A 25,433-nucleotide genomic window follows, 5' to 3' on the forward strand; every position below is an offset into this window, starting at 1 on the left:
AGCCACAGCAATTGTGACAAAAAAAAAAAAAAGAGAAAAGTAGGAGGGATCACAATACCTGATATCAAACTACATTACAGTAATCAGAACAGTCTGGTATTGGCATAAGAATAGACACATAGACCAATGGAACAAAATAGAGAGCCCAGAAATAAACCCAAGTCTCTATGATCAATTAATATTTGACAAAGGGGGCAGAAGTATAAAATGGAGTAAAAATAGCCTCTTCAACAAATGTTGTTAGGAGAGCTGGTCAGCTACATGCCATAAAAATGAAACTCGGTCACCAACTTTTACCATATACAAAAATAAACTCAAGATGGATAAAATACTTAAATATAAGTCATGATGCCATAAAATCCTAGAGGAGAACATAGGCAGGAAAATCTCAGATATTCCACGCAGCAATATTTTCACTAATATGTCCCCTAGAGCAAGGGACATAAAGGAAAGAATAAACAAGTGGGACTTCATCAAATTAAAAAGCTTCTGCACAGCTAAAGAAAACATCAGTAAAATGAAAAGGGAACCAAAGGTATGGGAAAATATATTTGCAAATGATATCTCAGACAAGGGTTTGATCTCCAAAATATATACAGAACTCACACAACTCCACTCTAAGAAGACAAGCAACCCAATTAAAAAATGCACAAAGGACCTAAACAGACACTTCTCCAAGGAGGACATACAGAGGGCCCAGAGGCAAATGAAAGGATGCTCAGCATCACTAGTCATCAGAGAGATGTAAATGAAAACCGCAATATAATACTACCTCACACCAGTCAGAATGGTCATCATAAACAAATCAACAAACAATAAGTGCTGGTGAGGTTGTGGAGAAAAGGGAACCCTAGTACATTGTTGGAAATGCAGACTGGTGCAGCCACTGTGGAAAACAGTATGAAATTTCCTCAGAAAACTGAATATGGAATTGCCTTTTGACCCAGCAATTCCACTGCTAGGATTTTACCCTAAGAATCCTAAAACACCAATTCAAAAGAATCTATGCACCCCAATGTTCATAGCAGCACAATTTACAATAGATAAGTGTTGGAAGCAACCTAAGTGCCCATCAGTAAATGAGTGGATCAAAACACTATGGTACATTTACACAATGGAATACTATACAGCAGAAAGAAAGAAGGAGCTCCTACCTTTTGTGACAGCTGGATGGAACTGGAGAGCATTATGCTAAGTGAAATAAGCCAGTGAAAGACAAATACCATATGATTACACCTATAAGTGGAATCTAATAAACAAAACAAACAAGCAAGCAAAATATAATCAGAGATATTGAAAATAAGGACAAATTGACAGTAACCAGAGGGGTGGGGGAAGGAATACAGGGGGGAAAAGGGGAAAGGTCATCAAGGAACATGTATAAAGGACACATGGACAAAGCCAAAGTGGGGTAGGATTGAGGATAGGAAGAGGAGATGGGTGGGGTGGGGGGGAGAGGAGGGGGAAAATGGAGATATCTATACATGAACAACAATAAAATTTTTTTAAAAGGTTAAGATGTGATTATTTTTATAGAGGCTTGCAAAGTAAAGACTTTCAGTAATCAATGAAATGAATGCAAAATAAATATAGCCAAACACAAATAAATTTTTAAAATCAGTATCAAGGGTCAAATTCATCACCCATACTTTTAAATGTCACTTAAATCTCACATCTTATAAATTCTTCTTCAACTTCTCAGGGTAATTAGTAGTTTGTGCCTCTGGAAACCTAAATAAATATTGTACAATTGTCCATTATATCTCACAATCTGTTTACAATAATTGTGACTTCCATTCCCACTCATAAAGAATTGATCACTAGAGAAATTACCATCTAACCACAAATATTGTAATTACAAAACCAGGAAAAATATACGAACCAACTATTTTTGGTTATTTGGTAATAAATTTCTCTGTGTCCTCCAAGAGGAAGGGAAATTAAATGACGAGACCTTGACAATTGCCCCAACTTACTGCCTGGAGGCAGTTTCTAGGAGACAGCAAGAAATATGGAAACCTAATGGAGCCCAGATTCTTCAATACATTGAGAAGAAAGAAACTGGGGTTTAGGGTAGCTGACACAGGTAGAATTTGCAGGCAGAATGTGAAAGAGAGAGAGAGAAAATACACACCCCAGCGATCTAAAGAGAACCCACCCTACTTCACCCATTCTGTGGGTGCAGGGTTTCCTAGGCTGCACAGGTTGAGGCTCCATGAAGCTGGGGAAAGAATCACCAGCAAACAATAGGCTAAATAACTCCCACAGCTCATGCAGAGCTGGGAACATTTCATATTTCCACCACCTAGAGGAGAGAGATCTCATATTATTTGGGCAGCAGGACAAGGACTAAGACGGATAGAGCCTTAGTAGTGGTAAGGATAGATCAAACATAATTAACTCTAGATTTAGGGATGTCTTCCCTAATAAAAGATTAAAAGCAAGCCTCAAAGGTACTAAACCAATGTCATATAACATAAGAATTGTGCCAGAGAAAGTCCAATACTCTAAAAGAATGCAACAATCCCAGTAACCAACAATATTAAGTATATAATATCTAGCATTCAAAAAATTCATGCAAAGGAGAAGAAAAATATGATTCATAATCTGATTTTTTAAAAAATACAGAAAAAACAATAAAAATATGAATTAAAAAAATAAAAGAACAAACTGACAGTAACCAGAGGGGAGGTGGGAGGGGATAACAGGGGGAAAAGGAGGGAGGGTCTTCAGGAACATGTATAAAGGACACATGGACAAAACCAAGGGGGGTGGGAACAAGGGTGGGAGGTGGTGATGGCTGGGGTGTGGGGGAGTGGTGGGAAGAAAATGGAGACAACTGTACTTGAACAACAATAAAAAATGATACAAAAAATAATACAGACAAATTATAGAGATGATAAAATGAGCAGATAAGAATGTTTGAAAAGCTAGTGCAAAGATGTGCTCCATGTGCTTAAGAATATAGAAAAATGTGAACAGGGTGAGGAAGGTGAGAAAAGAAATGGAGTATATGGAGATAAAAAATATATACTTGTAATGAAAATATACTGAAGAGCAGAATCACAGATTTAGATGCTACAGAAGATGACAACTGTAAACTTGAACAAATAATGATAAAATTTATTTGAAATAAAATATAGATTAAAAAGACAAAAATAAACAGCATCATTTATATGTTGAATAATATCAAGTATTCTAACATGTGCAAATGGCACCCCCAAAAGGTGGGTCAGTTAAGAAAAACTTATATTGGAGAAATAATGACCAATAATTTTCCAAATTTAAATATAAATCCCCAGATCTAAAAAACTCAACAAACCCCATCCTGGCCACATGACTCAGCTGCTTGGAGCATTACTCCATGTATTGCAAGGCTGCCAGTTCTATTCCTGGCCAGGGCACATACCTAAGTTGTGGGTTCGATCCCCCTTGAGGCATGTATGAGAGGCAACCAATTGATGTTACTCTCTCACATCGATATTTCTCTCTCTTTCCCTCCCTCTTTCTCTCTCTCATCCCCCTTCTTCTCTCTCTAAAATTAATGGAAACATATCCTCAGATGAGGATTAGAAAATAAAAACAGAAACAAAAAACTCAGTAAACCCCAAGCAGAATGAACATAAAGAACCACACAAATTAACTTCATGATCAAAATCAATCCAAAAAATGAGAGAAAAAAGGAAAAATGGAGGAAAGGACAGAGGGTAAAAATAGAAAGCAAATAGCAAGACAGCAGATTTAAGCTCTAGCATGATAATAATTACATCAAGTGTAAATAGTCTAAACTCTTCAATTTAGAGGCAGAGATTAATGAATTGGGTAATAAATCCAACTACATGATATTTACAAGAAACTGAACTTAAATAATAATATTTACTATAAACTCCCCATACAGTGGAAATTCTTTCAGGACATGGGCTATATCTAACACAACTTGTATTTCTAATGCCCAGTTCAGTACTAGTACTAAGAATCTACTAAAAAATATTTGTTGACAGAGTATGGTTATATGTAAAACTTCTTATGCCATAAAACATGTAAGGAAAATTCCAGGAAAGCCTTGGGGAAATAATTATTTTCTCCAAATTAACAGGTTCATAAAAACAAGTTTTATGACAGCTATTTTAAAAAGATCGAGTTTTTATTTTAAGAAAACATTGTATTCTTTGTGTTTGTTTTATGCTAATTTATCTACTTCATCGAAAAACTAGAACATTTCGATAATCTTCTAAGCCAGGTGTCAGCAGAATTTTTTGTGTGAGGGGCTGGGTGGTAAACGTTGCAGGAGTTGAGAGTCTGGGGTCTCTGTGGTCAGCTGTGCCACGGCAGTGTGAAAGCGGCCATCGACAGCAGTACCTAAATGGATGGCATGGTTGCGTCCCAGCAAAACCTTATTTATGAAAACCAGCAGTCAGCAGACCTGGCCCATGCCCTGCAGTTCACTAAGCCCCGTTCTAAGCACAGGATGATTGCCCACAGTCTCTGTGGCCATGTATTATCTACACCTTTAACTGTGCACTTATCGCTACTCTAAAAAGCTTAGATCAGAGCCAGCAGTAAATGCACTCATCTCTTTATATATTTACACTGTATCTATTTTTCTTGGTTCATCAAATAGAAAAAGGAAGATCTCATTTACTGAGATCTTGAGTAATTTACTTTCTGTACCTAAGCTCTTCAGTGCTGTTTCATGCTTTTATTGCATTGTCACAGTCCGTACAGCTAGTAACTTTGGAAACAACCCTAAACTGGAGACGTGCCCCATGCCACCATTGTCTCCTTTATGTTCAGCGGGACCGAAGGCTCGCTCAAGTGTATTCAGGACCAGTAATTCACACAGCAATAACTTGCTCAATCTGCTTTTCCAGAGTACCTTGTCTTAGCCTTTCGCTCAGCATATCATGACTTCCTTTCCCACTTTTTATAATTTTTTCATCATATTATAATTACTACTGATAAGAATGTGTTCTAGGTTTGCCCACTCCTTATGGCTCTCTATATAAACACTCTTCCAAAATAATGACTTGAGATTCCAAGGTCAAGGGTCACTAAAAACCATCTACTATATCTAATAAATAATATGAGTTATATTTAAGGCAATTATTCATTCCAGAAAAATGATACAATTCATAAAGGAAAAGCAGACATTTGGTGTTAACATTCCCATCTAAAGTAGAGATTAGGAATTCAAGATTTAGACTTGGCTTCCATTTGTTAGTTGCAGTATAACCTTAGACAAGTTATTTACCCTTTAAGACTCGGTTCCCTCATCCGTTAAATGTGAAAACAAGCTAAACCTCATTGGGAGTCATACAAGATTAAGGAAAATAATGCATGAAAAGCTTAGTACAGAATTTCATAATGAAGCTTATTAATGAGCATTCTATAATGTTTACTATTATTTTTATTTCATGTGCTTGAAATACAGCAAGTGTTCAATAAGTGAGAGATAGAAAAATATACTGTGTATAATCTGTAACCAATTTACCAATTAAAAAATAAAAATCTCTGGAGGCCTGACAACCACTAGGCACACAAACGTTGTTCACTGGAATTGAAGCGAATTGAGTCTCTGTGTATGGTCACCTTTTTGCACATTATGATGGTTTTGGCTTGTCATTAAATCATTTGTCACTCCCATTACCCACAAGGGTGATTTGAAATATTCAACTTGATTCCCTTCCAAAATTACATTTTATACTATAATATGGCAGATGTTAAATACATAAACTTAACTAAGTTTAGATAAATATTCACACCTGTGAGTTTAGGTACTACTAGTACTCCAACTTAGAAAAGAAAAAAAAAAATGTTCCAGAGAAGTTATCCTAGGCACAATGGACAATTAGGTTGAAACTTAGGTTTTATGTTTTAAAATTAATTTTTAAACAACTAGGCTGTTGTTTCTGTTATACGAAGTACAAGTCACTACGCATTGACAATGACCTCAATAAAAAGGGGAGGACACTTTCCATATTTCTCATGCCTCTAAAACATCTCATTTATTAGTTGTCATGACAACATTTTGAGGCAGATACAGTCATTGTAATTTTCATATAAGGAAACAAACTTAGAGAGGTAAAGTAACTTGTCTAATGTCAAACACTGCCTTTCTTCAAGGTATTAAACACACACACACACACAGAGCAGCTTCATTTACTTCACCCATTTTATTGAAAGTTGGCCCCTGAAACAAGCTGGCTCTCTATTCAATCAGGCACTTAGCCAAGGCAAAGGAGAGCTTCAGGCCGAAGACGTGGCTGAGGCATTAGAAACATGCCTTTTCCAAATCGTATAGAGTCACATAGTGAATGCGGAGTGGAACAGCTGCACGTAGCCCTGCACTGCGAAGTGAAGTGAAACGTGCTGAATGTTTACCATGTTCCAGGTACAGGCAGGTACATGTGATCTTCACAGCAACAAGTGAGACAAACTTTATCCCCTCACCTTACTTATGAGGAAACTGAAACCTAGAGAAGCTATTAATTTGCTCTAGGTCCTTCAGCTGGTAAATGATAGGACCAGTTTTTAAATCTGCATTTTCATGAAAACACCATAAACAAAATTTCAAATGAATAACATAAATAACTATGATAATATTGAAAAGAGATGGTTTTTAACCTATTCCTCTCAACAAGAGAATGTAAACTATTACTGGGAAGAGGACACCCCTCCTTCCTGAAAAGAATGCACCCCTCTGCATGTTGCAGCTGCTTGATATACATGATCCAGTCTGGAACTGACTTTATTTGTTAATATTTTTACAGATCTGAGCTCCCTCCTACCTACGTAAGAGTGACATGTGGTGGAAGTGGAGATGTATTTTTTCCAACATTATTAGGCTCTTCGAACCTCTATAAAAACTTGTTATTCATTTTGTTAACTACTAATTTTTTAGAGAGACAGGGAAAGAGAGAGAAGCATCAATTTGTTGTTCCACTTATTTACGCATCATTGTTTGATTCTTGTATGGGCCCTGACCAGGGATCAAACTCGCAATCTTGGTGTCTTTGATGTATTGGGATGATGCTCTAACCAACTGAGCTACCTGGCCAGGGTTTACTATTATTTTAAAAGAGAAAAATAAGTTATGCAATTACAACTTCATAATTCACCCCCTCTGAGGAACCTCCCCACAACCTCCCCTCCCCACTGGAACTATATTCCTATATTTCTTATAGTGAGCTCAACTGGTTATCTAATACAAAAGTCCTTATAAACCCTGTTAAAATTCTGTTATTATATGGACAATTAAAAAAATATACTCTAAATTTGTATGAAAAAAGAATCTCTACTGAATGATGTATGAGGAAGATTTATTTCATTTCTTCTGTTAATCTGATGTTACATTGTTAAAAAGAAACTTTACCTCATGCAAAAAAAGAAATTTCTTTTGAGAAACCCCAGTGTTCTAAAGTGGCTTTGTTTTACAATGCCTAGAAAGCCTGCATTTTTCTGCCTTTTGGTTAGGGGCAGACCTTTTACATTTACCTTCAAGGGTTTTAAGAGGTAATTTGTGTAAAGTGTAGTTACAGATAACATGCAAATGAAGACACAGCAAAGAAGGGGAAATTAATGGGTTATATTTAGATTCATATTATAAAAATGTGCATTGAAGGAATGTTTGATAATGATTGCACTCAATCCAATGAGAATTTTAAAAGTTCAGAAAGTATCTGAAGTATGTTAGCAAATTCATAGCTTAATAATAATAATAACAACATAATTTCAAGGTTGCGTTACAGTTCAAAAAATAACAACACTGGACTACATATGCAGATTCTAATTCTATATAACAAAAAGAGATTTAAATGGGACCTCCTAAAAAGGTCCTCTCCCTTACAAAACGCTGGGCTTATTTGATATCACATAAAATCTGTATTTGATAAATAAAAACAGAATGCAAAATTAGCTTCCAGTGTTTTTGTCCTCGCAGAAGATTAAAATTTGTGGAAATCTAAAAATTACATCTTAAACTTCCCATGAACTATCCTTGCATTGCTTCAATTTGTGGCTGCTCTGAAACTTTATAGGCAAAGGGCTTGATTCTTTCCAGATGCTACTAGTCAAACCACACTTCCTGCTTTTGATTTAAGGCTATTTTGTTTAATAGTGTTATAAATACACGCTTCTCTAGAAAGTCACAAATGCACCAATCAAGTTCTGTTAGTGGTGCATTTGGGAATCTATTCCTTACTAACATGTAAAATAGCCTTTTCTCTGTTCAGCTTCCATTGGCTTAACTAAAGGCAAACTTAATGCTGAGTGACTCCTGCTACTACTGTCATTCATCTACAGGATCTAGCTCACTAGTTCCCAACTAAGTTTCTGATTCAGTACGTTTGATAACACTAAGTCTTTCACATTCATTTACCAAATACTTCTTGAGAGAGACATTTTGGCCTTTAACAAAATAATCAGTAATCTTACTGAATACTCAAAAAATATAGCAAAAGATGAAACTACAGAGTTACTGACACATTTGAACAATGAATGATCTTAGCTAATAACTACAGGTTCCACTTGGGTGGATACTTTCAAAAAATAGCCTAATGAAAGAGGGAGGGAGGGATGGAGGAAAGGATGGGGGGAGAGAGGGAGAGCGAAAGAGAGAGAGAGAGAGAGAGAACAAACTAAGGCCTCAAAGTAAACTTTTATCACTTGTGAAGGAGACGTGTGAGAGACCAGTGTTCACATGTTCACATTCTGACTTGCTGATTGATGTTCTCAACGACATTATTTAATTTCTCTGACCTTGTTTCTTCCCAATTATGAAAGAGGAAAAATAAAAATAAATACCTATTAACATGCTTGTAAGGAAAAATTCTGACATAATAACTGGAAGGGGAAAACCTTGCTTGACAAAAACTCAGGAAATGAAAGATAGTTCCATTATCACATTGTCAGTAAATTAAAAAAATCTCATTTTTAAAATTTGTTTTCCAGAAGTTACTGATTATTTTTAAAAAGTGCTTGGAATCCTTAAATTCCTCAAATTTCTTACAACACTGTTCTTTCTCTAAAGCTTGAACAAAATTTGTGTACCTTCCATGAAATATCTATCAATCAAGATCAAAGGTAACCCTGGGCCTAATTTCACAATGTGGATCTAAAATGAAAACACAAGGATGATAATTTTCTCTTATCTGCATTGTACAAATTTATCAAAATGTCCTTTGAGCCCTTTGATGCTGTAGACGAACACATTTGTTCCATATTCATGAGATTTGCCTGCTTTTTTCCCCATAGGCAGAAAACTAATCTTTTGCTTTAATGAAAGTCCACCAAGCTGAATTAAATTCCAAATGGATAGCTTGATGCTACTCTTTTTTTAAAAAGATTTTTATTTATTTTTAGAGAGAGGAGAAGGGAAGGAGGAAGAGAGGGCAAGAAACATCAATGTGTGGTTGCCTTTCTTGAGCCCCCTACTGGGGACCTGGCCCACAACCCAGGCATGTGCCCTGACTGTGGATTGAACTGGTGACCCTTTGGTTCACAGGTTGCCGCTCAATCCACTGAGCTACACCAGCCAGGGCTGATGCTACTCTTTAAAATTGCTTATTTTATGGGGAGGATGAGATCTCTGGGCCTCTATCCCTCATAGTTCTTCCTGGGTATTCTTCAGCTCCCAAAATCTCAATATGCCCAAAACCTGTTTCTCCAACTGTTGTCCTTGATGCAACGCCATCATAATATACCCAATTTAGCTACTTCAGAATAATCCTTGATTAGTTCTCCCTATAACCCATGATGTCCAACTGAATCTCTAGTGTAACTGATCGTATGTTTGAGAGAACTTCTGAAATTGTCACCTTTATAGGCATTCTTACCACCATTCTCCTGGTTCATGTGCCATCAACTCTAGTAATACCCTCCAAACTCATCTCTCTGCTTACAGTCTCTCCACATTTTATCCCTCGTAAACCACAGAACTGGTAAAACTACATCAAAACCTTTGCTGGGCACCTAAAAACGCTGCAGTTTATAGGCAAAATCTTCTTGTGACACTCAATTTTCTCCATCTGCACCCAACCTTGAGGAGTCTCATCTCCTGTTGTTCTCTTCCACACACCCTCTACTCCAATCACACAGAACCGTGTACCACTCCCAAAGACCACATGCTGTTTCATGATTTCCTTTCTTCACCAATGTGCTTGATTCTCTAACTTTACATTGTGATTCAGAATCTCCAGTTGGTGGACTAGTATTCAACCTTCAACACCTAATCTGAGCTACTTCCTTGGAAAAGCTTTTTCCAGCTCGCCGAGACACAAGAATCCCCATTCTTTGCAAGTCACCCACAGCACATTGTCTTTATTTCCATTATAACATTTTCTAAACAGCTAACAATAAACTGTTAACTATTTCTGGGCATAATTCTCCAAGGACACTCTGAGGTCCTTAATAAGGTCTTTGCCTTATTAATCTTTTTTTCTTCTTAGCACTCAGAACTATACCTGACACATGATATCTGGCATGCATTTACTGAATGAACGAATGAATGAACGAAGGAGTGATGACTACAATACTTATTAGGCTGCTTTTCTTCTCTGATTGGTTCTTTGAAAACAGCATGTATAGGACTTACGAACTGACAATGCTGCGGCGTCTGATAATACGACATGGGCGTTGATCTCGTCTTACAGTAACCGCTTTCCAGTCACCTTTTTACAGCTTATTTTGTCTTACGTACATATACAAGGAGACTTTTTAAATAAAACATTTAAAATTAGAAGTTTTTAATGTACATATGTTTCTGTTTATACATTGAATATTTACATTTTTGTCACATGATGTCATTAGTTTGATGTTAAACTACATATTGCCTTTGAAAGAACTAGTGGAGTAATTACTTTTAAATTATAGTCTTAGCTATCCATATTTTAAAACTAATAATTATTGAGGCCAGATCCAAAAACAACATTTCTCCCTCTGGTTTCTCATTTATATATTTACATTTCCACCAGCTTATTCATATTTACTATAGGTAATCATACATGGTTTGTGACCAGAATGTGCCCTTCTTCATTATTAAACACATTAATGCAGAGCCTTTTCTTTGGCATAACCTAATTAATTAAATCTTATTGAGCGACTTGTTTGTGATTATTTTCCTAATTGCTATTTCATACAAGCTTGACCCACTTGCCTTTTAAATAAGCTTTTTGTACTATGTTGATGTCTCCATTTTCTTCACATAATAAGATATTGATAAAATATAAAGTCAAGAAGAGAAATACCCATATTAATGAATGTTTTCACAAAGTATTAATCCTAAATTTGCTTAAAATACCATCCATCTTTTCTTTGGGGGCCAAGAAATTAACTTCTACAAGCTTTAATTCTCTCTCTCCCTTTTTAATTCTCATTGGCATGACTTAGAAAAACAAAGCACTATTATACGGTTTTGTTATTCACATTAATCCTTTCCTGAGTGGCGAAGATTAAGAATGGGCTTGTTATTTATCTCAACTCAAATTCTATGGATGAAGGTAGAATGGGTGAGATAAAATATTAAAAAAAAAACAGAAAAATTGTTATTGAAATGTAGGACCACAATGACCTTCAAGGATAAAAAAAGAATGAAAATACTAAGGATATTATAGAATTGAAAGCACTCTATTTAAATTCTTTAATTTAGAGTGCTTTAATGTTGAATGCCCATCAAATTAAGAACTATGCTTGTGTCAATAAGAAGGTATTTGCTTATGTCCTAGAAAATAGTAAGTCCAACACCTTTTCATGAACCCAAGAGTTACTAATCCAAAATTTAGTGATTCCGCCAGTATCCTTGATTAAATATTTTATATTTATATTCTGTCTTCTTACAAAAACAACTTGAAGCACACCAATATAAAAGGCATAAACCTAAAGCAAAATTACACAAAACTCATCGGTCAGTACCAGAGGTACTAGGGTAGCAAGCACTTCCTTTGATCTTGGGTAATTTAAAAAATATTAAACATTTATTTCTGTGTGTACATACTAAGTTCAGAGACACCTAATAACTTAAGTTTGTAAGAAAAAAAAATTCCTTTCAGAAATTTTCCATCTAATACATTAGAAAAAATCATAGAATTAGAAAATCACCAATTGGCAACTTCTGTCGAAATAAACTGAAGAAGGTAATAATCATCAATAGATGGCAAAGCATTCGGTGAGGAGGTTAATGAACTTCTCACCAAAATGGGAGGGTGAGACTAATAAAAGCTGCACCAGAGATCAATCTCAACATCACTAAAACTGCGGTTGCCAAATATGTGTGCCTTTCATTTACGCAATAGAAAGCATACAGCACTACCTATAAACTATCTTTGCTCCAGAAACTGAATCCAAATGTACACAGCCCTTCCATCTATTTTCTAGTTCATACAAAATATGAAGAATAAGGAAACCATAATTTTATAAGTTAAAAGGAAGTAATTCTACAAAGCAAATGACAATTTAATTTGGGGGAATTAAAATGAAAAGACCATTGTAAAGACTATTTAAAAGTAAAGTAAAACCAAAACCAAACAAACAAACAAAAAGGCAAGATATGTACCTTGTTTGGATCCAGAGGTGAGCAAACCAACTAATTGTAAAATATCATTTTTGAAACAATAAGAGACACTTGAATATAAACCAAGTATTGGATAATATTAAAGATTTACTGATAGTGTTCCAGGTAATCATGTAGAATATTTTTATTTGCAGACTTATGTAAATTAATATTATAAGGTGCAATAGTGTGGTACTAGAGCTCTAAAATACTACCGGGTTTATTGAGAGTCAGCACAGAAAACTGCAGAGAAATACAAACACTTTAAACTACAGGATATAGTACACAACAGCTATTTTAATATGTTAAAAGACATAAAAGAGAAAATCAAAGGCATGAGTTAATAATCAAAAATAGTGAGCAGATTCAAAAACTAAATAACACTTTGAAAAATAAAAAAAAACCATTTAAAACAAATCTTTAAAGAATAAACAACATATTAGACTCAACTGAATAGGGAATTAGGAAATAAAAAATAGATATGGGGAAATTCCCCTAGAAGACAGCACAGAGTATGAAAAGATGAAAAGAAAAAGAAGTTAAGATAGTGGAGGATAGAAAATAATGGTCCAGTATATAGAATCACAGACAGACAATAAAGTACCTTTGAGAAAATCAGACAAGAAGCAGCATAATAGGAAAAACACAAACCCTTCGGTACCCGAGTTGGCAAGGAGAGTGTGGGCTGACATTCAGGCCTCATTTCTTCCCTGCCCCCGGCCCTCCGTGCAGACCAGAACCTGTGCAATCATAAAAGCACCTCACCAGTACACTTAAAATGCGAGTTCCCATATGGGGAAGGAGGGAGAGAGACATTACTCCAAAAAAGGCTGGGTATGCATCTTTCCAAATTTGAAATATGCAGGTCCATAGATTTGGCAGCACATCAGACCCCTAATAATGAGATTTATTAAAGAAACCAAACCTAGACTCACCACAGTAAAGAAGACCAAACACACAGACTAGGTCTCGAAATTAGCTAAAGAGCAAAGACAGATTTCCTAAAAATAACACAACTCAAGAGGAAGTAAAATGGAAGCCACAAGAGAGTGGAATCATATCTTCGAAGTGTGGTGGATTTAGACACTGTGCAAATACGGGTTAGGAGACTGCACAGTCTCTTCAGGTAAATGGAACATGTACAAAAATTTATTCCATACCAGGCCATAGATGAAGTTTCAACAAATGTCAAGGAATCTATATCATAAAGACAATGTGGTTAACCAGGAATCACTAAAAATCAAGAATAAAAAAGCTTTGAAAAATAAATATATTTGGAAATTTTGAAAGCACATTTCCAGATAACTCAGGAGTTAAACAAAGCAACTAAAAAGCAATAATATTACTGGTACTAAAATGTGTGGGATGCAGTTAAAATGATTAAAGGAGAAAAATTAGAACTTTAATTATTTATATTAGTAGAGAAAAATATCTGAAGATCAATAAGTCAAGTATCCATATTAAGAAGTTAGAAAAAAAATGAACATGAATTTAGGAAGAAGATAGCAAGAGTAGAGAACAAATCACTAAAAATAGAAAATAAGTACAATAAGGAGAACAAACCAATCCAAATTGAGATTTTTGAAGACAAATAAAACTGACAAAATTCTGAAAAGATTTCTCAGGAAAAAAAAAAAAGAAAGAGAAGACCAGAACATCATTCTGCATAACTTCAGGCACCACGGTTGTATTATATTCTACATAAATGATGTATTTCAGAATTGTGATCGGGTCAAGGAATCTGTTCACGTAAAATAATAATAATGTTAATGACATCTTTTAAAATTATCCAAAAGAGCAGTATTGGAAAATGCACAAGTAAACAACTTAGGAATGAAAAGGAAAACAACCATAGATAGAGCAGAATATCTAAAAGGATGTTAAGATAGTACTTTAAAAAACTTTTCCTCAATAAATTTGAAAATCTTAGAAAATTAGACAAGTTCTTTGAAAATTAGAACTCATTAAATTTGGCTCAAAAAAGAATAGAAGGCCTGAGTAATCTTATAACTATTAAAGATAGATAATAAAAATTCTACATGTGCATATGAGGAAAACACTAGGCTCACACAGTTTTGCAGGTAAGTTCTATCAATCAGCCACAAGTTTAAAAATTTCAGCTTTATGGGAACTATTTTACAGAATAAGGAAAAGAGACACACTCAGCAATTCAATTCTGGGACTAATAGATCCTAAAATTAAGCACTCTCAATGTAATCATAGATGCAAAAACCCTTATCAAAACCCGAATATACTGAATCTAGATATATATATATATAATTTTTTAAAATTATATTTTATTGATTATACTGTTACAGTTGTCCTGATTTGTCCCCCTTTGCCTTCCTCCACCCATCACCCCATACTCCCTCAGGCAATTCCTGCCCCATTATTCACGCCCACGGGTCATGTGTATAAGTTCTTTGGTTACCCCATTTCCTGTACTGTACTTTACATCTCCATGGCTATTCTGTAACTACCTATTTATACTTCTTAATCCCCTCACCTCTTCGCCCATTCCCCCATTCCCACTCCCCTCCCTTCTGGCAACCATGAAAATGCTCTCTGTATCCATGATTCTGTTTCTGTTCTTGTTTGCTTAGTTTGTTTTTTTAGATTCAATTGTTGATAGATATGTATTTTTTGCCATTTTATTGTTCATAGTTTTGATCTTTTTCTTAAATGAGTCTCTAACATTTCATATAATAATGGTTTAGTGATGATGAACTCCTTTAGTTTTTTCTTGTCTGGGAGGCTCTTTCTCTGCTCTTTGATTCCAAATGAAAGCTTTGCTGGGTAGGGCAGTCTTGACTGTAGGTCGCTGCTTTTCATGACTTTGAATATTTCTTGCCAATCCCTTCTAGCCTGCAAAGTTTCTTTTGACAAATCAGCTGATGGTCTCATGTGAACTCCCCTGTAGGTAATTATCTACTTCTCTTTTGCTGCTTTTAAGATTCTCTCTTTATCTTTAATCTTTGGCATTTTAATTATGATGTGTCTTGGAGAGAGCCTCGTTGCATCCCTCTTTTTTGGGACTCTCTGCTTCCTGGACTTGCAAATCTATCTCCATCAACTTAGGGAAGTTTTCTTTCATTACTTTTTCAAATAGATGTCCAATTTCTTACTCTTTCTCTTCTCCTTCTGGCACCCCTATGATGTGATTGTTGGAACACGTGAAGTTGTCTCAAATGCTCCTTACCCTATCCTCATTTTTTGGATTCTTTTTTCTTTATTGTTCTGATTGGTGTTTTTTACTTCCTTATGTTCCAAATCATTGATTGATTCTCGGTTTCATCCACTCTACTGTTGTGAACAACTGTAAGTTGATCTTTATTTCAATTAGTGTATCCTTTGTTTCTGACTGGATCTTTTTTATGTTGTTGAGGTCCTCCCTAAGTCCCTTGAGCATCCTTATTACCAGTGTTTTGAACTCTGCAAGTGACATATTGCTTATCTCCATTTTGTTTAGCTTTTTTTCTGGAGTTTTGATCTGTTCTTTCATTTGGGCCATGTTTCTTTGTCTCATCGTTTTGACAGCCTCCCTGTGTTTGTTTCTATGTAGAGCTGCTTTGACTCCGTGTCTTAGTAGTGTGGTCTAATGTAGTAGGTGTCCTGTAGAGTCTAGTGCCACAGCCTCCCCTATCATCCAAGCTGGGTACTCAAGGTGCGCCCTTTGTATAGGCTGAGTACACCCTCCTCTTGTAGTTGAGCCTTGGCTGCTGTTGGAAGATCAATCAGAGGGATTTACCCAGGCCATGCAGCTGCAAGGACTGGCCACTGACCACCAATCTCTACCCTCCATGGGGATCAGCTGTGCATGCTCAGGATAGTGGTGCTCCAATGTGATCTGTAGCTGTCCACTGGATGTGCAGGCCCTGAGGCTTCTCAGGTGGTAGAGGCCAAGGTCAGCCCTCATTTGTGTTTTGCCTGGGGCCACCCTGCCTGAGCTATGAAGCAATCTGAGACGGCCCCAACTTGTGCTGGGCTGGAGATTCCAAGGCAAAGTCAAAATGTGAATCTAGGCTTGCTGCTGCTAGTTCTGGGCCTGCGGCTCCCTGAGGCCAGCTGTTCCTTATTTGAGTGGATTTAGGAAGTTGTGCAGTGTGAGCCAAGACCGGCCATTCATATGGAAAAGCAGTTTGGGTGTGTCTGTAACTTGGGTGGAGCAGAGACTCTAGGGATCTCCAAGGTGGGTCAAACAGTGTTAGTCAAGTTGATGGAGATCACGACTCTGGTCAAGATGGCAGCATAGGAAGACATGGCTTGCCTCTTTGTACAACTACAGCAAAATTATAACTAAAATATAGAGTAACGATCACTCAGAGCCATCAGAAATTGAGTTGAATGGAAGCCTGACAAGTATGGAATTAAAGAAGCCACATCCATACAGACAGTAGAAGGGTACAGACTTAGAATGGGCTGGTTCCTTACCCACATGGGGAACATAAAAATTTTGGAGGGATATCTTGGAAGCGAGGAGTCCCTGCCCCACACCAGGCCCTGGAGCCCAAGGTTCCAGTGCCAGGAAGTCCCTACAATTTCTGGCTGCAAAAAGACAGTGGAGATTGAGTAGGTGGAAGAAGCTGCTGGAGCCCCAAGCAGTTCCTCTTAAAGTACCCACACATGGACTCACCTACTCAGAGTCACTCCCTCTGAGCTCCAGCACTGAGAGGTAGCAGCTTATAAGGCACCAAGAGCATACAGGGAGAAACTGAAGTGTCTGGCATCAAGGCAAGCAGAGACCATTGTACCTTTTTTAAACCCTCACCCCACAGAGATGACAAACTGGTACCATATCTGAGACTCCATCAACATGTCTATATTTTAATATATAAATTTGTCATGACCAAGTTGACTTTATTTCAGAAATGAAAACTAAGTTTAATACTAGAAAAGGTAGAAAGGTAATTCAACCCATTAATATTAAGATAAATGTATAATTTATGACATTATAGTGGTAAGTTATTATGTAAAAGAGCTTACAGAGTGTCTGACAGCTAAAAAAACTCAATAAACACTATTTCCTCCTCACTTCTCAAATGCTAATGAGCCAGTATATCATTTTCTTTGGTTATAAAAAAAGTTCTGAGAAACTTAATAAGAAAGAAAATGTATTAGAAAGATACGGGAAAGCTCATAGGATAAAAGAACCTGACATTGAAAAGGCAGCTGCTGCTGGAATAATTAAACTCCAACAGAGTTTAGATCATCTATCTGCGCCCTGTGAAGGAGAAACATCTGGAAGAATGAGCAGGGCGTGTCCTCTGCAGCTCCTTCCACTTCTGGAGTATGGGGTCTATCTCTGGATTCCCCATCACATCAACATTGCCTTCACTGGCAGAGAGGTGATTCCTCAGGAGAAAATGGAGTGCAAGTAGGAGTTAAAAAATGAATGTTGTCCAGACGAAAAAAACAAAATATACCCAGTCTAACATGCTTAACTAGAAGTGGTCCTGATGTACAGCAGAACAACCAGGCTCCCATACATCAGCTTTTCTGCTAGCAATGAGTTTACCCCTCCCTGATCAAGCTCCTCTCTCAGACTAGTCCTTTCTCAGCCCTGGTGAAGCCAACAGACAGCTCTCATAAAGCTCCTCAGAGATGACCAAGTAGGTATTAGGCCAGTATCTGCTGAAGAAAGTACTTTTATAGCTGCCTCCCTAATTCTGTTCTTAAACACAGTCTTTACTTATTGCTCATGATAAAATGACCCAAGATTAGGACCTCACTTTAAAATTGGACTGAAGCAAAAGTAATCAAGACGCTCCTTTCAAATAAGGCATTAAAGGATAAAGTGTTATGAAGCTTTCTGCTCTCCCTCTCCGCACTCAGGGTAGGGGCTGGTTATCTGTTGTAGGCCCTGCACCTGGCTACAGCTGAGAGAATTCATCCTACAGGTGTTATCACTGCCACTTGTCTGCAAAGACCAAGCTGGCTTTGTTCAGGGGATGCAGCACATTTACATACACATCACCGCCCTTCGGTTATGCACTATTACAGATTAGAAGTCATATTTCACCTGAAAGAGGCCTAACGGCTTTAAATACATGCCCACAAGATATCCATAAACTCTCTCTTACCACTAACTGTATATAATTGATGCCATACACTGTGACTGCACCTCTGAACTACTTCCTGTATCCAGATGCCACCCTACCGCCGGAGTTGTGTGCCGTGTGGCACTAGTGCCACAGCCTCTCCGTTGTTTCCCTCTTATCGTCTCCCGCCTGTCCTCCATACTGCTGCCAGAATAGCACTCACAAAACGGACCTCTGTCCGTGGGACTTCCTGCCTGGCACTTACCCATTTTCCCCTTCACTTCTGAAGTACTCCTTAATTTACAAAACAAAGCCTTTTGTGATCTGACCCTGACCAACCTGTCTAGTCTTCCTTCACTCTCCTACATTTCAGCAAAGCTCTTCTCTCATCTTGATTTGTTTACCATTTCTTGTCTACATGGAAAAAATTACATCTCATCTCAATGTCAACTTCCCCTGAGAAGCTTCCCTTGACTCTCCAGATAGAGTTTCTTTAGCTCTTAAGAAGCAAGGATGATCCCTAATAATTCCTGCCTCCTGACACCCATGCCTTTCTGTAATACCCTCCCCTTGAGTTCAGGCAGATCCAGTGGTGACTGGAATCTAACCAATAGAATAAGGTGAAGGTGATGGAATGTCATTCTTTTTTAGGTTACATTAAATGGCAAAGGTGAAGGGATATTATATGCATGATTACCTTACTAATATAAAACTCTTATTAGACTGGAGAGAGAGAGAGAGAGAGAGAGAGGGAAAGAGGTGGGGAGGTGGGAGAGAGAGATTCTCATGCTGGCCTTGAAGAAGCACCCAACCATGTTACAAACTGCCTATGAGAAGGCTACATGGCAAGAAGCTATGGGTCTGTAATGTCTGAGGTGGCCTTCAACCAACAGCTAACAAGGAATTGGGGCCCACAGTCATACAGCCACAAGGAAATCAATTCTGCCAAAAGCCTGAGGAATCTTGGAAGTGGGTATTTCCCCAGTTGAGCTTCTGATAGCCCTAAAGGACACCTGGGTTACAACCAATGAGGCCCTGAAGCAGAGAATCCTGCTAAGCTGAGCTTGGGTTCTTCACCAATGGTAACTATAAGGTAATAAAGATGTATTATTTTAGGCTACCATATTAGTGGTTATTGATCACATAACATAGGTAATGAATACATTAGCAACCCAAGATATTTTTCATGGGGGTCCTACAGCACTTTTCACATACCTGCATTAAGCTACTTAAATTTTATACACAAATACATTGTTTCCCAATAGATTTTTTTAAAATTAAGAGCACTTAGTGTGTCTTCTTAATTTTGCATATCCAGTGTGTAGCACAGGATATACTTGGTAATTTTTAGTTGCAACAAATAAAATAAATAAGCAAAATGACAAAAGCAAATGTGAAAAACTGGAAGAATATGAGATAATCTACGGTCACTGGGCATGTAGCTCATTTACAGTCTAATAATCTATGAGCCGATGTTTTAAAAAATTGAGCATGGGAAAACTAAATAGAGCTATCATGTATTAAGTGTCTATTATTGGACTCGATGCTGACCTGACAGATTTGGAATATTCAGCTGAAAAAAATCTTTTATAAATTTGTGTGTAGTTTATATGGAAATATATGAGCTGTGTGCAAGCAGTGTTAGATGAGTTTGTACCTCTTTGCACAAATATTGTCGAAGGTGGTTTGAACTGTCAGCTTTGCAAAAGTACAAGAGCTGCTCTAGAGATGGCCACGCTGAGGCTGCAGGCCTTCCTGTTGGAAAGATAATTAAATGGCGTCTAGTACCAGGTTGGATGATCTCTGTGATCCTTCCTAGTTCTAAGACTCCATGATACTTAAAATTGCCGTTTGGAAGTCATTATTTTGTGGCAGGCTATAAAGAATTACAGTTAATGACATGGTATTTATATCTATATTATAAAAATTATTGGAAACTAAGTCTTCAATGTATTTTCACGAATGCTGGATGACTACATGCCTTTAAATAAAGTGTCTGTCCGTAAAACTTAATACACAGAGCCCCAGGGAAAGTTTTAAGGAACTGGGGAGTTCTGTATGTCCTGCAATGACTCCCGAAGCCACAAGGTGGCAGAATTCTGGCACAGTGTTTCTAATTCATAAGCCTTCAAAACAGGAATTATATATTCAAAGGCAGCTTTAATTAAGACTTTAGATTCTTCCATCTGTTTCTATTGTGCCAGGTGCAGAGACTGGATGGAGGAACTGAAAAGTATATTTGGAGGTTCTTGGAAAGGGAAGCGACAGGATATAAAATCATGTATATTTAAAGAAAAACTATTCATGGATACAACTACCAATTTGCATGTGACCCCAAAATTACCATAAACCATCCTGATTATTCCCTTTCCCAATCATTCCTGTAACATTCATCTTCCCACGTGTAAACTGGTGCCAATTCACAAATACACAAGACCCATTTAGATCCCTACGTCATTTAAAGAACAAAAATTATTTGACCTCTTAGTAGGGTTTTAAAATTCAAAGATGCATACATTTGTGCCTATTTCTCTTCATTACCACAGGTCACAGCCATAAATAAATGTATTTCAGTGATATAAACAAGAGTTGGGGGCTTTTTCTCATTCTTCAAGCTTAAAGCTTAGCAATCTCTATTGTGTGACACACTTCCATTAAATTTCTTTGTTTTCTCTGAAAAAAAATGAAGTTTTCTCCAGTGTGCATAAACTCATTGATAGAATCTGAACTGGAATATTCTACAAGTTCCTTCTTTCTGCAGATATTTAGACTTCTGTCACATCAGTCAACCAGATCGTAAGCAGAAGGTATGTGGTAGCTTTTTGGCTGGGGGCAGCGGGGGGAGATCCAATAGAGAATGAGAACTTGGCTGGAGTACCCATTGCATCTCCAAGGCCTCAACAGTGCCAGGCACACAATAGACAAAGAGTGTCGATTAAAAAATAAATTGTATATATATACTTATCAAACTGAAAGAATTTTGTATCTAGAGTCCATGGAGAGCCCACAATCTTGACCTGCAAATAGTAGTTGCTCAGTAAATATAGTTGAGTTAACAACAAAACAGTCCTATATATGCCCATAAATTTGTATTTTCTATAAGGAAGTTGATATAAAAGCACAGCAAATCAAGATGCATTCACTTACTTTTATTGAGCAACCCCTGTGTTTGACTCCATGAGTAACCCCCGAGAAACTCAAGCCTGCCCCTAAAGAGTTCATTGTGACACAGATAAAACAGAGGAGATAATAAGTAATCAGTTCAAAGCAGCATATTGCTTTAACTGATGAAGGGGTTATTTTACATTTATTTTTAATTTTTCAAAGTAATGCATGCAAAGGCATTCATTTAGGTTTCCATAAAAACCCTAGAAAACTTAGAATCTCTCATCCTAATCCATTCTTTTCAATTCCTGACATTCTTCTAGGAATTTAAACTGTTTACACTTTACATTTTTTCTAAGTTATTTCTGAACTACTGTAGAATACGAATGTACCTCTAAATTTTGATTTCTCAGTTTTAATATCTAGTGAATACCTTATATGGAAAATGAGGATTGAAGCCACTTACATTAACCTCCGACTCCCATTTTCCCCTTTAGATGTTTGACATTTGTAATATTCTTTTTGTCCTTTCATCAGTTTTCTCTGTAACTTTAAATGATTTCTTACAAATTTATTTATAATTTCCAAACTTTCCAATAGGCTCTCTCAACTACATACTTTGTAAAGGGTCAGTAGTTGCCACTATTCTTCTTTCAACATCCTCTCTTCCATCAGCTAAACTTTATTTCTACATTTTCAAGATTGTTGATATTTATATTTCATCATTCAACCATAACAATGCCTTCTTTATTTTGTTATAGGTTATGTCTAAAAGTTGAATATTGATAAATGGCTTTTAAAGTGTAGTTATCATGTAAATAATTGCTCAGTGCAAAGCTAGGTAATATGCTATTGCCTGGCTTGGTAATGTGTAATTTTTCTCTATATAACCCACATCAAGAGTCTGGGATCACCCAGGAGAGAATGTTTCTCATATTAGGTCAAATAATTTTTCCCGTCACACATCATGCATTTAAAAATGCATCAAAATTTGTGTTCTCTCTCTACTGTGTCATTTAGTTAACCTTACAGTTCACCTGTAAATGCAGTTCTCCCCTATTCCCCTATCCCAGAGTGTCTAACTGCCTTTGACCTTTTCTTACACTATTTGCCTTTGTCATCATATTTTTAGTTATTTATAGACTCCTAATTGTATAATTTATTCTATCAAGTTACTATTTCTCTAAGCTACTTTCAGAAGCATCTAAACGTTTTATTAATCTAAACAGCTCCCCAGGCCGTTTGCACACCTGACATTTGGGGACGTCCCCTCACCAGCTCTTCCTTGCTCTTCTGAGTTGATGCCACTGTTTCCTACACCTCTGGCTTCCTCCTTCTGGTTTGCTCCCTCACTGAGTCCAGTGTTCCCTGAAACTTCAAATAAGCGAGTACACATCACGCAGACTTTCCAGGTGCTCATACCATTGGAAATGTCTTTAATCTATTCTCATACTTGATCGATACTTTGGCTAGGCATAGAATTCTAGATTAAGAAAAGTCTCCCTTAGAATTGTGAAAGCATTTTTTTTATTATCTGCTACAGGGTGGAGCTCATTCAATAGTAGGAGAATTAACAACAGTCCAGAAATTTCCTTGCTTTTTTACAAGGATTTTTATTTCTGACATTTGATCAATGTATGGTGGTCACATGTCTCTGAAAATCTAGACATTAAAGTGAAACACTAGCATTATAAATCCGAGTGGTGTAGGGCATGGGGAGGGCGATGTAAATACACTTCAGCTCAGCTGACCCTTTAGACCACCAGGAGAGATTTGTCTAGTTACTACTTCATGTCTGCAGATAAAAAGAGAATTGGGAAATCATGAATGGACCTTTTGCACGTTTATTTAAACTGATGTTAACACCAAGAAAACCAATCACTTTGCCCTAAGTGATTAGCTTTTGTGAATTAAAAAATTCCGTAAAACAGTATGTTCTCTAATATACATGTAGACAAGGTCCAGACAGAGCTCCAATTTGAGGGGAAAAGGGAAAGTGGATAGAGGACCAGAAACACACGTTTTGTGAACTGGAACTACTTTGAAAGAAAACATACTACATAGAATATAAAGCAACCAAATAATCTACAATGAAAACTAAAAATGTTATAAAACACCAGATACTAAATTTAATCTGATAGAGAAAAATATAATTATAAGGAAATGGTTGTATGTAGGGCCATTGCCAGTATATATAATTTACTTTTAAAATATTGGTACTAAACTTTTTTTTCAGTTAGAATAAATACTAACTTACTGCAAGTTTAATTTTATAAAACAAGTTATGAGCTATTTATTGTGTGCCAGAGAGTGTACCTGAAAGGCTCATGTACAGACGTTGATGGAACCTCACAAGAAGTTTGTGGACTGCAAGATGATCTTTATTTTATAAATACAATAACCAAAGTGTGGCTCAGAAACTCTAAGAATGTGCCTAAAGTCACACCGGTGGTAACTAAGAGTTGGGCTTTCTGCACTGACCACACTGCCTTTAAGTTAAAGCCATCCCATCCCATCCCATGTAAACGCTACAGGTTTGCTAACGTATATTTCTATAACGAAACCTCCAAGTTCCAGTTCTTTGTAAGGAAGCCAAATCACTATGAATATAGGATTAAAATTATCCTTACAACATCTTTATCATTTCAAACACTACGATCTCCCACCCAACTGGAGAACTGGAGGCCTTGCTAGATAAAAAGGAGAGTAATAATAATAAACTCAATAATTCTTTAAAAACCATATATTGAATGCTCCCTGTATGACATGCACAGCTCTCCTCTCACACATGTACTGACTCACTCAGTGCTCCCAACTGTGTGTGACGCTGGTGTCGTTGTCTCTGTCTTTCAACTGTGAATTTCTCCTGTGAAGGTGATTACATTGCACAGTCCATCAACTCTCTTATTCAGGTAACTAATCTCATAGTAATACAATTAAATGGAACAAATATATCCAGATATTATTTCATTTATTATGATTAAGTGGAATGAATTGACTAAGCAACAATCACCCTCTAAGAATGAAAAATAATAAACCAGCCACCAAATATTCAAGTCAACTGAGCTATCGAGAAGTTAGATGGCCTTAAGCAATATAATATAAGCAATCGCTAGTCAGGTAAGAACATAGTACAAGTATATCAGCAAATACATAGTTTTAGTTTGTACTCTTTAAGACTATCATATTAAGTCTGTTATTGTTGAAGTTGTTGCATTATAAGGTTAGGTACTGACTGAGATTTAAATAAATGTAATGAATAAATCTTATAGCTCTAATAGAGTAGCAAGTTAACATTACAAATGCCTGCTCTAGTATAGAGTTTTAAACTTTTAATTACTGAAATAATATAAACACATTAAAATATAGAAAAAAGCATAAAAGAAAAAATATGTTATCAGTAGTCACTTCACTACTAGCTTTCTGGAATTTCTTTGACAGTTAAAAGCTATGACAGTAATTCCATTGCTGGTTCTGGATTATTAATTTCTTTCTTGATTATTTTTTCATTTGCATTTTTCTTCTTACTTATTTTTTTCTAGCAGACACCCATACACAATTTACGTCTGGAATATTTTCTACATTTTTTTAACTTAAGAATTCAACCAAATTTTTAAAACACATACAGGCTTACAGGAAGGTAATTCTTTCCATCTGATTTACATGCTTCAGTTTCTATAGACTTTTATTTTCAATACTGTTGGCATTTAGGATAATTAATTTCTACAAATAAGGAAGGTTAAATA

General features: G+C 36.5%; 1 protein-coding gene across 10 annotated transcripts in view; it reads right to left on the minus strand.

Moving 5' to 3' along the window:
• The window catches only part of DLG2 (discs large MAGUK scaffold protein 2), a 1,324,826-nt gene that overhangs the window by 794,046 nt on the left and 505,347 nt on the right, over positions 1–25,433 (minus strand). The window lies entirely within an intron of this gene.

The sequence above is a fragment of the Desmodus rotundus genome, chromosome 5, assembly GCF_022682495.2.
Source record: "Desmodus rotundus isolate HL8 chromosome 5, HLdesRot8A.1, whole genome shotgun sequence".
NCBI lineage: Eukaryota > Metazoa > Chordata > Mammalia > Chiroptera > Phyllostomidae > Desmodus > Desmodus rotundus.